We start from the raw sequence: 13,707 nt of genomic DNA on the forward strand, positions 1-13,707 counted from the left end.
ATTTCTTGAGTTTCCCATTGAGTGCCATTATTCTCAGTATTAGAGTCGAGCCTGTCCGAGCATCCGACCTGCTGATTTTGAATACTGAGCATTTGAGCATCTTAGTGCTTGCTCATCATTAATAAACACTAGTGATGAGCGAGTATGCTTGTTACTACTCGGTACTCGCACGAGTATCACTGTACTTGGGCTACTCGGTGGGGACCGAGTAATCTCGCGATACTCGTGCTGTACTCGTGGTCTTCATCCCTGCATGTTGGCGCTCTTTTGAGAGCCAGCCCTCATGCAGGGATTGGCTGGCAGACCACTGCAATGCCACAGCCCTGTTAGTTGTGGAATTGCAGTGATTGGCCGGCCCGCACAGCGTGACCGAGCCTTTATACCGGCGGGCGCGCTGTGCTCTGCTCACAGCCATCCAGACAGTCAGTGCAGGGAGAGGGTTGCTGCTTCAGGGAAAGGTTTGCGGCCCTTTATAGTTAGTTCCGGAGCAGGGCTGCAAACAGTGTGACCAGAAGTCCTTCTCAGGACATACAATAAGTTGTATACAGGCAGGCAGGGAATAGCCAGGTCGGAGTACAGTAGCAGAGTCCTTCTCAGGACTATTGTTGCTGTATACAGGCAGGGTATAGCCAGGTCGGAATACAGGCTAGTGACCAGAAAAGTCCTTGTCAGGACTATTGTAGCAGTATACAGGCAGGCAGGCAGGCAGGCAGGCAGGGTATATAGCCATTCCTAGTGGTGACCGTATACCAGCCTTCATCATATCTGGGGCTGGTGTACACAGTCTAAAACAGTCCAGATAGTGTCAGACTTCTCAGCAATTGTCGCTCCTAAAAACCTGTTAGGTTCTTATTGCGTCCGTGCTTGCATTTAAAAACCGCACGTGTGTGCCTGTCGGTGGCAGCGTACAGGTGCACGTTTTTCACAAACTATTATATAACGCACAAGTGTAGTGTATAATACACGTCAGTCAGCAGTGGCTGATAGTGTCAGACTTCTCAGTAATTGTCGCTCCTAAAAACCTGTTAGGTTCTTAGTGCGTCCGTGCTTGCATTTAAAAACCGCACGTGTGTGCCTGTCGGTGGCAGCGTACAGGTGCACTTGTGTGCGTTTTTCACAAACTATTATATAACGCACAAGTGTAGTGTATAATACACATCAGTCAGCAGTGGCTGATAGTGTCAGACTTCTCAGTAATTGTCGCTCCTAAAAACCTGTTAGGTTCTTATTGCGTCTGTGCTTGCATTTAAAAACCGCACGTGTGTGCCTGTCGGTGGCAGCATCAGGCTCCATATTGTCCCTGGATAGAGATGTGCATTAGGGCCTCAAAACATTGTTCCCATTGCAAAGGAGTGGGTCTCCTGTCGTTGTAATGCCCATTCTGAAAGAATGGGTGAAAAAATTTACCACTGGGGGTATACCTGAAACAACGGCCTAACTATTGTAACGGTCATCATGATGGCGCATGAGGAGAAGGAGGAGCAGTCCAGCGATTAGCCAAAGTCCAGAAGTGTGTTACCATGGGTGAGTGGAGGTACATGGCAAATTCCCGTTACAAACTTTAAATTCCGCTGTCATTTGCTGGTGGTGTGGTGAAGTCTGGCCCAATCCAACCCTTGTTCATCTTGATCAGAGTCAGCCTGTCAGCATTTACAGTTGACAGGCGGGTGCGTTTATCTGTAATGATTCCACCTGCGGCACTAAAAACACGCTCTGACAAAACGCTAGCGGCAGGGCAGGCCAGGACTTCCAAGGCGTAGAGAGCCCATTCATGCCACGTGTCCAGCTTGGATACCCATTAATTGTAAGGCACAGAGGAATGTCGGAGTACAGTTGTTTGATCTGCAAGGTACTCCTTGAGCATCTGGGCAAACTTAGGATTTCTTGTGGCACTACCCCGCACCTCAGGGGCTGTGGTATGTGAGGGGCTGAGAAAACTGTCCCACATCTTAAAGACTGTTCCCCTACCTCTGGCGGATTGGACTTGTGCCCCTCTCGGCTGTACACCTTGGTTGTCCACTGATTCCTGACCTATGCCGCTACCGTTTTGTGAGGGGAATGCTTTGCCTACTTCCGTGACTATGGCCTTCTGGAACTGCTGCATTTTGCCTGACCTCTCCGCCTCGGGAATAAGAGACATAAAGTTCTCCTTTTAGCGTGGGTCTAACAGTGTTACCAACCAGTAATGATTGTCGGCCAAGATGTTCTTAACGCGAGGGTCACGAGACAGGCAGCTTACCATAAAGTCAGCCATGTGTGCCAGACTCTTAACAGCCATCACTTCAGTATCCTGACCAACACGATGACTGAACATGCTGTCCTCCTCCTCCTCCTCCTCCTCATCTACCCTGTCCTCTGGCCAGCCACGCTGAACCGAGGATATGACTGCATGTCATATCCTCAATTTGGCCAGAGAGTTGCTCCATGTCTTCATCCTCCTCCTCGTCATAGTCCTCCACTGCACGTTGTGATGAGACGAGGCTGGGCTGTGTGTTATCACCCACACCCACTACTGTTTCTTGCTCAAACTCATCGTGCTCCGCCTGCAATGCATCATGGTTGTTTTTTGAGCAGAGACCATTTTAGAAGGCAGAGAAGCGGTATGGTGATGCTAATAATGTCGTCATCGCTGCTCACCATCTTGGTGGAGTCCTCAAAGTTTTGGCGGATGGTACATAGGTCGGACATCCATCTCCACTCCTCAGGTGTTATGTGTGGAGTTTGACCCATTTCCCGACGGCTTAGGTGATGCAGGTACTCAACAACTGCCCTCTTCTGCTCACATATCCTGACCAACATGTGCAGAGTTGAATTCCAACGCGTGGGGACATCACACACCAGTCTGTGAGCCGGAAGATGCAAATGGCGCTGAAAGCCGGCAGTAGGTGACTTTCGAAAATGTGCAGACAGGCGGCGAACGTTTACCAGCAGATCAGACAGCTCTGGGTATGACTTTAGAAACCGCTGAACCACGAGGTTGAGCACATGGGCCACGCATGGAACATGTGTCAGCTGGCCTCGCCTCAAAGCCGCCAACAGGTTCCGGCCATTGTCACACACAACCTTTCCTGGCTTTAGGTTCAGAGGTGTGAGCCAGTGATCTGCCTGCTGTTTCAGAGCTGTCCACACCTCTTCTGCATTGTGGGGTTTGTCACCTATGCAGATTAGCTTCAGCACAGCCTGTTGCCGCTTCGCCGAGGCAGTGCTGCAGTGCTTCTGTGTCGCCCTGGACAAGCCAGGGGCCACAGAGCACAACACTTACACACCCCACACTCCCTGCAGGCATATCATAGTCAAAACACAAAATCCTTGTTGCCTTCCCCAGGGGCTGTTGTCCACACCAGGGGGTGGAGCCAGGCGGTTGGTCTCCACCCACCAAGGAGGAGGGAAAACACAGGCAGTGAGAGTTAAGCTAAGGAAGTGGAAGGAGGAAAGTAGTAGAGAGGAGAAAAGTGACAGCAAAGAGCCTGAAGTTGGTCCGGGTGTGTGGCCCGGACAGGACAGCAAGGTTGGCAGGATGTGGTGACCGTCTGCAGTGGAGGCCGATTGGAGTCTGCCGTAAGGACCGTGGACGGGTGGTGACCCGGCCGTACCGGACCGGTATACAAAGAGAAGCCAGCACCATTGGCAGGGGCCTTTCGGATCCCGGCAAGGCTTGGTGATGCCATGAATTTGCCAAATCCGTTAGTGAAGGGGACCTCAGGGTTTCCAAACAGCCAAGTCCCGATAGAAGGCAACCGTCCAACCGTGAATGGGAGACACCGCCACCGCCAAGAGCAACCGTCTCCCAGGGCCAGCGCCTGTGGGCAAAAGGGGCTCCCCCGGCCCATATCCAGGTCGGGGAGCGGGTTACCAGTGGGAAACCATCACTACCAACACTGAACTTAGGTGCAGGGAGAGACAGTCATCACTAACCTGCAGGGAGGAACAACCGCAGCCGTCCGAGGGACCCGTCCATCCAGCCACTTGTTTTACCGTGAACTGTGTCATCATCATTGGGCTGAGTGAGTACCTCCGTGCCGTGCGGCACAGCGCTGCCCCTGCGACCCTGCACCTCATCAGGCCCCGCAACCCGCCTGTCATCCATCTCTACCCCATCACCGGGCCCCGGGACAACCAACCCCCCTACCCACGGAGGGGAGAAATAACAACAAAGCTGCTCCCTGTCACAGGCTCCCGGGATCCCCGTCCAGAGCAGCGGTGGTGTCCACTAGAGATGAGCGAACCGGTCGCGGTTCGGCTCGAGGTCAGTTCGCCGAACGGGGGTCCCGTTCGAGTTCGGTTCGTCGAACGTTCGACGAAACAAACTCGAACCAATAGGCTATAATGGGAGGCAATCACAAACACATAAAAATGCATGATAAATGTACACAAACAGTTAATAAACATTGCCATAACACTTACCGGTCCTCGCGATCCCTTCTGCACTCTGTCTCCTGCCGCTATTCCATCCGATGATCGCTGAATCCTCCCGGTAACCAGCACTGCCAGCAGAGATGCAGGACCTATCGTGACGTCAAAGTAGCCATGTGACCAGTCACGTGGCTATTATCTCATTGGCTACAGACTGGTCACATGACTATGATGCGACATGTAGGACCTGCGAGTGCATCTCTCCGGTACACGGTGCACATATGTGTATCGCCGTGTACCGGCGACATGCTCTAGCACACGGTCGACTCCCCGTTCCGTTAGGGACCGGCTGACACAGCCGGTCATTAACGGAGATCACCGTTGCCATAGCAACGCAGTTAGCGGTGACGTCACCGCTAACCGCGGCTCCGAGAGCACCGTTGCTATGGTAACGCATCTGTCAGCGTTACCGCTGTTACCGCTGACAGCCAGCACTGATCACTCACGGAGTGAAGGCTGCAGGCTGCTTCTCGATTGTATTGAGGATTGTAGTGAGGATGAGGTTCCCCAGCCCCAAGTGATGAGCTGGTGCACCTCATCCTCACTACAATCGTCACTACTACTACACTAGTGAGGATTGTAGTGAGGATGAGGTTCCCCAGCCCCAAGTGATGCGCTGGTGAACCTCATCCTCACTACAATCGTCACTACTACTACACTAGAAAGAAAGAAGACAGAAGAGCAGGATCGTGGAGGGCTGACAGGGGGTAATAAAGATGGAGTCTCTAATGTGTCTGTGTATTTATTTCTATTAAAGTATTTTTTCTCTGTGTGGTGTTTTTTTTAACCCTTTATTGGAGATTCTTAATGGCCGGGTCAAACGTGCCTGACATTAAGAATCTCTGGCTTAATACTGGCTAGTAAAACAAAGCCAGTATTAACTCATGATTACCCAACAAGCCACCCGGCTCCAGGGCTGTTGGAAGAGTTGGATACAGCGCCAGATGATGGCGCTTCTATGAGAGCGCCATTTTCTGGGACGGCTGCGGACTGAAATCCGCAGCAGAGGCGCCCAGAAACCTCGGGCTAACCTGTGCTGCGGATTCCAATCCCCAGCTGCCTAGTTGTACCCGGCTGGACACAAAAATGGGGCGAAGCCCACGTCATTTGTTTTTTAATTATTTCATGAAATAAGTGAAATAATTAAAAAAAAACGGGCTTCCCTATATTTTTGGTTCCCAGCCGGGTACAAATAGGCAACTGGGGGTTGGAGGCAGCCCGTGGCTGCCTGCTGTACCTGGCTAGCATACAAAAATATGGCGAAGCCCACGTCATTTTTTTGGTGGGCAAAAAAATTCTGCATACAGTCCTGGATGGAGTATGCTGAGCCTTGTAGTTCTGCAGCTGCTGTCTGCTCTTCTGCATACAGACAGACAGCAGCTGCAGAACTACAAGGCTCAGCATACTCCATCCAGGACTGTATGCAGAAGTTTTTTGCCCCCTGAAAAAATTATGTGGGCTTCGCCATATTTTTGTATGCTAGCCAGGTACAGCAGGCAGGTACGGCTGCCCCCAACCCCCAGTTGCCTATTTGTACCCGGCTGGGAACCAAAAATAAAGGGAAGCCCTTTTTTTATTATTTCATGAATTTCATGAAATAATTAGAAAACAAATGACGTAGGCTTCGCCCCATTTTTGTGTCCAGCCAGGTACAACTAGGCAGCTGGGGATTGGAATCCGCAGCACAGGTTGGCCTGAGCTTTTTGGGCCCCACTGCTGCGAATTGCAGTCTGCAGCCGCCTCAGAAAATGGGATTTTCATAGAAGCGCCATCTTCTGGCGCTGTATCCAACTCTTCCAGCACCTGCCTGCTATACCTGGCTAGCATACAAAAATATGGCGAAGCTCACGTCCTTTTTTTGTAGTTTTTTGGCAAAAAAAATAAAAAATGCTTCCCTGGATTTTCCATTGCCAGTGAAGGTAACACCAAGCAGTGGGGGTTAGCAGCCAGTAGCTGCTTGGATTACCCTTAGCTAGCAATACAAAAAATGCAGCGGGAGCCCATATATATTTTTTTTAATTATTTATTTAAATAACTAAAAACAAAATGGGCTTCCCTGTATTTTGATTGCTGGACATCACAGTGCTGTAAAAATAAATCTTTAAAAAAATGACGTAGCGTCCGCAGTATTTTTGATTCTCAGCGCAGATAAAGCAGACAGCTATGGGTTGCCACCCCCATCTGCCTGCCGTTACCTTGGTTGGCAATCAAAATACAGGGAAGCCCATTAATTTTTTCTATTTAAAAAATAGTTAAAAAAAAAATGACGTTGGGTCCCCCCATTTTTGATAGCCAGCTAGGGTAAAGCAGACGGCTGTAGCCTGAAAACCACAGCTGGCAGCTTTACCGTGGTTGGGGATCCAATGTGGAGGTCCCCTCAGGCTCTTTTTTATAATTATTTTATAAATATTAATAATTACACAATAAAAGTAGGGTCCCCCCCAAATTGGATCACCAGCCAAGGTAAAGCGGACAGCTGTGGTCTGGTATTCTCAGGGTGGGAAGGTCCATAGTTATTGGGCCTTCACAGCCTAAAAATAGCAGGCCGCAGGCACCCCAGACGTGGCGCATCCACTAGATGCGCCAATCCTGGCGCTTCACCCCAGCTCATCCCGTGCCCTGGTGCAGTGGCAAATGGGGTAATAAATCGGGTTGATACTAGCTGTAAAGTAACCTGAGATCAAGCCCAGCAGTTTGTGATGTCATGGCGTCTATTAGATACCCAACATCATAAACTGTCAGTACTAACAAAAAAAAAAATCGACAAAAGAAATTTATTTGAAAAAACAGTCCCCAAAACATTTCCTCTTTCACCAATTTATTGTAAGAAAAAAAATAAAGGGGTCCCACGACGACTCTGGACCGTCTAGAATATGGGGGGGAGACACTCAGGGAACGTATCCCGCATTTTCTAGGAGTGCGGACCCTTCATGTGAGGAGTGTGGGTGCAATGAATCTGCACTCACTCTTCTCGGGTCCACAGCAGCAGAGTCCATGTCGTAATGATTGCTACCAAAGCTGCAATGCCCTGCTCATGAGGTAAGGGCATGCCTAATCAGGAGAACTACTGTAGAGGAAGCTCTGCTCACTGGTATATAGGTGCTCAGAGGTAATAATAGATAAAATTAGTGAGTAACCTCGGCACTCTAAATCTCCCAGACTAAGTCAGTAAGTCACAACGGATAGTAATGCAAAATCACTCTTTATTGGTCCGTATTAAGAAAAAAAAAAATTTCATAAGGATATATGTTTTTGTCCAAAACAAGTTACAAATGACGTTTCGGCCTGAGCCTTCGTCAGATTGGACTTATCTGCATGTAATCATGAAAAATGACAATAATCAGTATCACATAAGAGTGAGAGAACAATAACATAAACTCGAACAATGTAGAGGTACAATTGGGATGCAGCAAAAAAATTGCAACACAGCAAGAAATGAAACACATGATACAAATGTCATAATACAGTACAAGGACAATATAGTAATGACAAATATGGGGTCAGAGTAGGCTTAGACAGCTCTGGTACGAAAGAGATGTCAATCATAAAGTAACATGTGCAGTAGGTGTAGAGCTACAGTATGCATGGCAGAGCTAATGGGTAGACCGACCATAGAAAAAGAACGGAGAAAAAGTGGAGAAAAAGTGGAGAAAAAATGGAGAAAAAAACTGGAGAAAAAGTGGAGAAAAAGTGGAGGAAAAAATGGAGAAAAAGTGGAGAAAAAGTGGAGGAAAAAATGGAGAAAAAGTGGAGAATAAGTGGAGAATAAGTGGAGAAAAAGTGGAGAAAAAAATGGAGAAAAAGTGGAGAAAAAGTGAAGAAAAAGTGGAGAAAAAGTTGAGAAAAAGTGGAGAAAAAAATGGAGAAAAAGTGGAGAAAAAGTGGAGAAAAAAATGGAGAAAAAGTGGAGAAAAAGTGGAGAAAAAGTGAAGAAAAAATGGAGACAAAAATGGAGAAAAAGTGGAGAAAAAATGTAGAAAAAGTGGAGAACAAGTGGAGAAAAAGTGGAGAAAAAAATGGAGAAAAAGTGGAGAAAAAGTGGAGAAAAAAATGGAGAAAAAGTGGAGAAAAAGGGGAGAAAAAGTGGAGAAAAAAAATGTAGAAAAAGTGTAGAAAAAGTGTAGAAAAAATGGAGAAAAAGTGGAGAACAAGTGGAGAAAAAGTGGAGAAAAAGTGGAGAAAAAGTGGAGAAAAAGAGGAGAAAAAGTGGAGAAAAAATGGAGAAAAAAATGTAGAAAACGTGGAGAAAAGATGTAGAAAAAGTGGAGAAAAAGTGGAGAAAAAGTAGAGAAAAAGTGGAGAAAAAGTGGAGAAAAAGTGGAGAAAAAGTGGAGAAAAAGTGGAGAAAAAGTGGAGAAAAAGTGAAGAAAAAATGGAGACAAAAATGGAGAAAAAGTGGAGGAAAAATGTAGAAAAAGTGGAGAAAAAGTGGAGAAAAACATGGAGAAAAAGTGGAGAAAAAGTGGAGAAAAAAATGGAGAAAAAGTGGAGAAAAAGGGGAGAAAAAGTGGAGAAAAAGTGGAGAAAAAAAATGTAGAAAAAGTGGAGAAAAAGTAGAGAAAAAATGGAGAAAAAGTGGAGAAAAAGTGGAGAACAAGTGGAGAAAAAGTGGAGAAAAAGTGGAGAAAAAATGGAGAAAAAAATGTAGAAAAAGTGGAGAAAAAGTGGAGAAAAATAGGAGAAAAAGTGGAGAAAAAATGGAGAAAAAAAATGTTGAAAACGTGGAGAAAAAATGTAGAAAAAGTGGAGAAAAAGTGGAGAAAAAGTAGAGAAAAAGTGGAGAAAAAAATGAAGAAAAAGTGGAGAAAAAGTGGAGAAAAAGTGGAGAAAAAAATGGAGAAAAAGTGGGGAAAAAGCGGAGAAAAAGCGGAGAAAAAGTGGAGAAAAAGCGGAGAAAAAGTGGAGAAAAAGTGGAGAAAAAGCGGAGAAAAAGTGGAGAAAAAGTGGAGAAAAAGTGGAGAAAAAAATGGAGAAAAAATGGAGAAAAAGTGGAGAAAAAGTGGAGAAAAAGTGGAGAAAAAAGTGGAGAAAAAGTGGAGAAAAAGGTGGAGAAAAAGTGGAGAAAAAGTGGAGAAAAAAATGGAGAAAAAGTGGAGAAAAAGTGGAGAAAAAGTGGAGAAAAAGTGGAGAAAAAGTGGAGAAAAAATGGAGACAAAAATGGAGAAAAAGTGGAGGAAAAATGTAGAAAAAGTGGAGAAAAAGTGGAGAAAAAAATGTAGAAAAAGTGGAGAAAAAGTGGAGAAAAAAATGGAGAAAAAGTGGAGAAAAAGGGGAGAAAAAGTGGAGAAAAAGTGGAGAAAAAAATGGAGAAAAAGTGGAGAAAAAGGGGAGAAAAAGTGGAGAAAAAGTGGAGAAAAAAAATGTAGAAAAAGTGGAGAAAAAGTAGAGAAAAAATGGAGAAAAAGTGGAGAAAAAGTGGAGAACAAGTGGAGAAAAAGTGGAGAAAAAGTGGAGAAAAAATGGAGAAAAAAATGTAGAAAAAGTGGAGAAAAAATGGAGAAAAATAGGAGAAAAAGTGGAGAAAAAATGGAGAAAAAAAATGTTGAAAACGTGGAGAAAAAATGTAGAAAAAGTGGAGAAAAAGTGGAGAAAAAGTAGAGAAAAAGTGGAGAAAAAAATGAAGAAAAAGTGGAGAAAAAGTGGAGAAAAAGTGGAGAAAAAAATGGAGAAAAAGTGGGGAAAAAGCGGAGAAAAAGCGGAGAAAAAGTGGAGAAAAAGCGGAGAAAAAGTGGAGAAAAAGTGGAGAAAAAGCGGAGAAAAAGTGGAGAAAAAGTGGAGAAAAAGTGGAGAAAAAAATGGAGAAAAAATGGAGAAAAAGTGGAGAAAAAGTGGAGAAAAAGTGGAGAAAAAAGTGGAGAAAAAGTGGAGAAAAAGGTGGAGAAAAAGTGGAGAAAAAGTGGAGAAAAAAATGGAGAAAAAGTGGAGAAAAAGTGGAGAAAAAGTGGAGAAAAAGTGGAGAAAAAATGGAGACAAAAATGGAGAAAAAGTGGAGGAAAAATGTAGAAAAAGTGGAGAAAAAGTGGAGAAAAAAATGTAGAAAAAGTGGAGAAAAAGTGGAGAAAAAAATGGAGAAAAAGTGGAGAAAAAGGGGAGAAAAAGTGGAGAAAAAAAATGTAGAAAAAGTGGAGAAAAAGTAGAGAAAAAATGGAGAAAAAGTGGAGAAAAAGTGGAGAACAAGTGGAGAAAAAGTGGAGAAAAAGTGGAGAAAAAGTGGAGAAAAAATGGAGAAAAAAATGTAGAAAAAGTGGAGAAAAAGTGGAGAAAAATAGGAGAAAAAGTGGAGAAAAAATGGAGAAAAAAATGTTGAAAACGTGGAGAAAAAATGTAGAAAAAGTGGAGAAAAAGTGGAGAAAAAGTAGAGAAAAAGTGGAGAAAAAAATGGAGAAAAAGTGGAGAAAAAAGTGGAGAAAAAAATGGAGAAAAAGTGGAGAAAAGGTGGAGAAAAAGTGGAGAATAAGTGGAGAATAAGTGGAGAATAAGTGGAGAATAAGTGGAGAAAAAAATGGAGAAAAAGTGGAGAAAAAGTGGAGAAAAAGTGGAGAAAAAGTTGAGAAAAAGTGGAGAAAAAAATGGAGAAAAAGTGGAGAAAAAGTGGAGAAAAAGTGGAGAAAAAGTGGAGAAAAAGTGGAGAAAAAGTGAAGAAAAAATGGAGACAAAAATGGAGAAAAAGTGGAGGAAAAATGTAGAAAAAGTGGAGAAAAAGTGGAGAAAAAAATGGAGAAAAAGTGGAGAAAAAGTGGAGAAAAAAATAGAGAAAAAGTGGAGAAAAAGGGGAGAAAAAGTGGAGAAAAAGTGGAGAAAAAAAATGTAGAAAAAGTGGAGAAAAAGTAGAGAAAAAATGGAGAAAAAGTGGAGAAAAAGTGGAGAACAAGTGGAGAAAAAGTGGAGAAAAAGTGGAGAAAAAATGGAGAAAAAAATGTAGAAAAAGTGGAGAAAAAGTGGAGAAAAATAGGAGAAAAAGTGGAGAAAAAATGGAGAAAAAAAATGTTGAAAACGTGGAGAAAAAATGTAGAAAAAGTGGAGAAAAAGTGGAGAAAAAGTAGAGAAAAAGTGGAGAAAAAAATGGAGAAAAAGTGGAGAAAAAAGTGGAGAAAAAAATGGAGAAAAAGTGGAGAAAAAGTGGAGAAAAAGTGGAGAAAAAGTGGAGAAAAAAAATGGAGAAAAAGTGGAGAAAAAGTGGAGAAAAAGTGGAGAAAAAGTGGAGAAAAAGTGGAGAAAAAATGGAGAAAAAAATGTAGAAAAAGTGGAGAAAAAATGTAGAAAAAGTGGAGAAAAAATGGAGAAAAAGTGGAGAAAAAGTGGAGCACCCTTTGATTCCTTTCATGTGGCACTAAGGGGTGCTTAGCTTTGTACAGTTAGGTCCAGAAATATTTGGACAGTGACACAATTTTCGCGAGTTGGGCTCTGCATGCCACCACATTGAATTTGAAATGAAATCTCTACAACAGAATTCAAGTGCAGATTGTAACGTTTAATTTGAAGGTTTGAACAAAAATATCTGATAGAAATTGTAGGAATTGTACACATTTCTTTACAAACACTGCACATTTTAGGAGGTCAAAAGTAATTGGACAAATAAACCAAACCCAAACAAAATATTTTTATTTTCAATATTTTGTTGCGAATCCTTTGGAGGCAATCACTGCCTTAAGTCTGGAACCCATGGACATCACCAGATGCTGGGTTTCCTCCTTCTTAATGCTTTTCCAGGCCTTTACAGCCGCAGCCTTCAGGTCTTGCTTGTTTGTGGGTCTTTCCATCTTAAGTCTGGATTTGAGCAAGTGAAATGCATGCTCAATTGGGTTAAGATCTGGTGATTGACTTGGCCATTGCAGAATGTTCCACTTTTTTGCACTCATGAACTCCTGGGTAGCTTTGGCTGTATGCTTGGGGTCATTGTCCATCTGTACTATGAAGCGCCGTCCGATCAACTTTGCGGCATTTGGCTGAATCTGGGCTGAAAGTATATCCCGGTACACTTCAGAATTCATCCGGCTACTCTTGTCTGCTGTTATGTCATTAATAAACACAAGTGACCCAGTGCCATTGAAAGCCATGCATGCCCATGCCATCACGTTGCCTCCACCATGTTTTACAGAGGATGTGGTGTGCCTTGGATCATGTGCCGTTCCCTTTCTTCTCCAAACTTTTTTCTTCCCATGATTTTGGTACAGGTTGATCTTTGTCTCATCTGTCCATAGAATACTTTTCCAGAACTGAGCTGGCTTCATGAGGTGTTTTTCAGCAAATTTAACTCTGGCCTGTCTATTTTTGGAATTGATGAATGGTTTGCATCTAGATGTGAACCCTTTGTATTTACTTTCATGGAGTCTTCTCTTTACTGTTGACTTAGAGACAGATACACCTACTTCACTGAGAGTGTTCTGGACTTCAGTTGATGTTGTGAATGGGTTCTTCTTCACCAAAGAAAGTATGCGGCGATCATCCACCACTGTTGTCATCCGTGGACGCCCAGGCATTTTTGAGTTCCCAAGCTCACCAGTCAATTCCTTTTTTCTCAGAATGTACCCGACTGTTGATTTTGCTACTCCAAGCATGTCTGCTATCTCTCTGATGGATTTTTTCTTTTTTTTCAGCCTCAGGATGTTCTGCTTCACCTCAATTGAGAGTTCCTTAGACCGCATGTTGTCTGGTCACAGCAACAGCTTCCAAATGCAAAACCACACACCTGTAATCAACCCCAGACCTTTTAACTACTTCATTGATTACAGGTTAACGAGGGAGACGCCTTCAGAGTTAATTGCAGCCCTTAGAGTCCCTTGTCCAATTACTTTTGGTCCCTTGAAAAAGAGGAGGCTATGCATTACAGAGCTATGATTCCTAAACCCTTTCTCCGATTTGGATGTGAAAACTCTCATATTGCAGCTGGGAGTGTGCACTTTCAGCCCATATTATATATATAATTGTATTTCTGAACATGTTTTTGTAAACAGCTAAAATAACAAAACTTGTGTCACTGTCCAAATATTTCTGGACCTAACTGTATTTAGCCAAAAAAATGAAAAAAAAAATGACGTAGGGTTCCCCCTAGTTTTGTAGCCAGCTAGGGTAAAGCAGACGGCTGCAGCCTGCAGACCACAGCTGGCAACCTCACCTTGGCTGGTAATCCAAAATTAAGTTATTTTAAATTAAATAAATAATTTAAAAAAAAAACACGTAGGGGTCCCCCAAAATTGGATCACCAGCCAAGGTAAAGCAGACAGCTGGGGCCTGATATTCTCAGACTAGGGAGGTCCATGGTTATTGGACTCTCCCCAGCCTAAAAATAGCAGG

Source organism: Anomaloglossus baeobatrachus, chromosome 3, assembly GCF_048569485.1.
Source record: "Anomaloglossus baeobatrachus isolate aAnoBae1 chromosome 3, aAnoBae1.hap1, whole genome shotgun sequence".
Taxonomy (NCBI): domain Eukaryota; kingdom Metazoa; phylum Chordata; class Amphibia; order Anura; family Aromobatidae; genus Anomaloglossus; species Anomaloglossus baeobatrachus.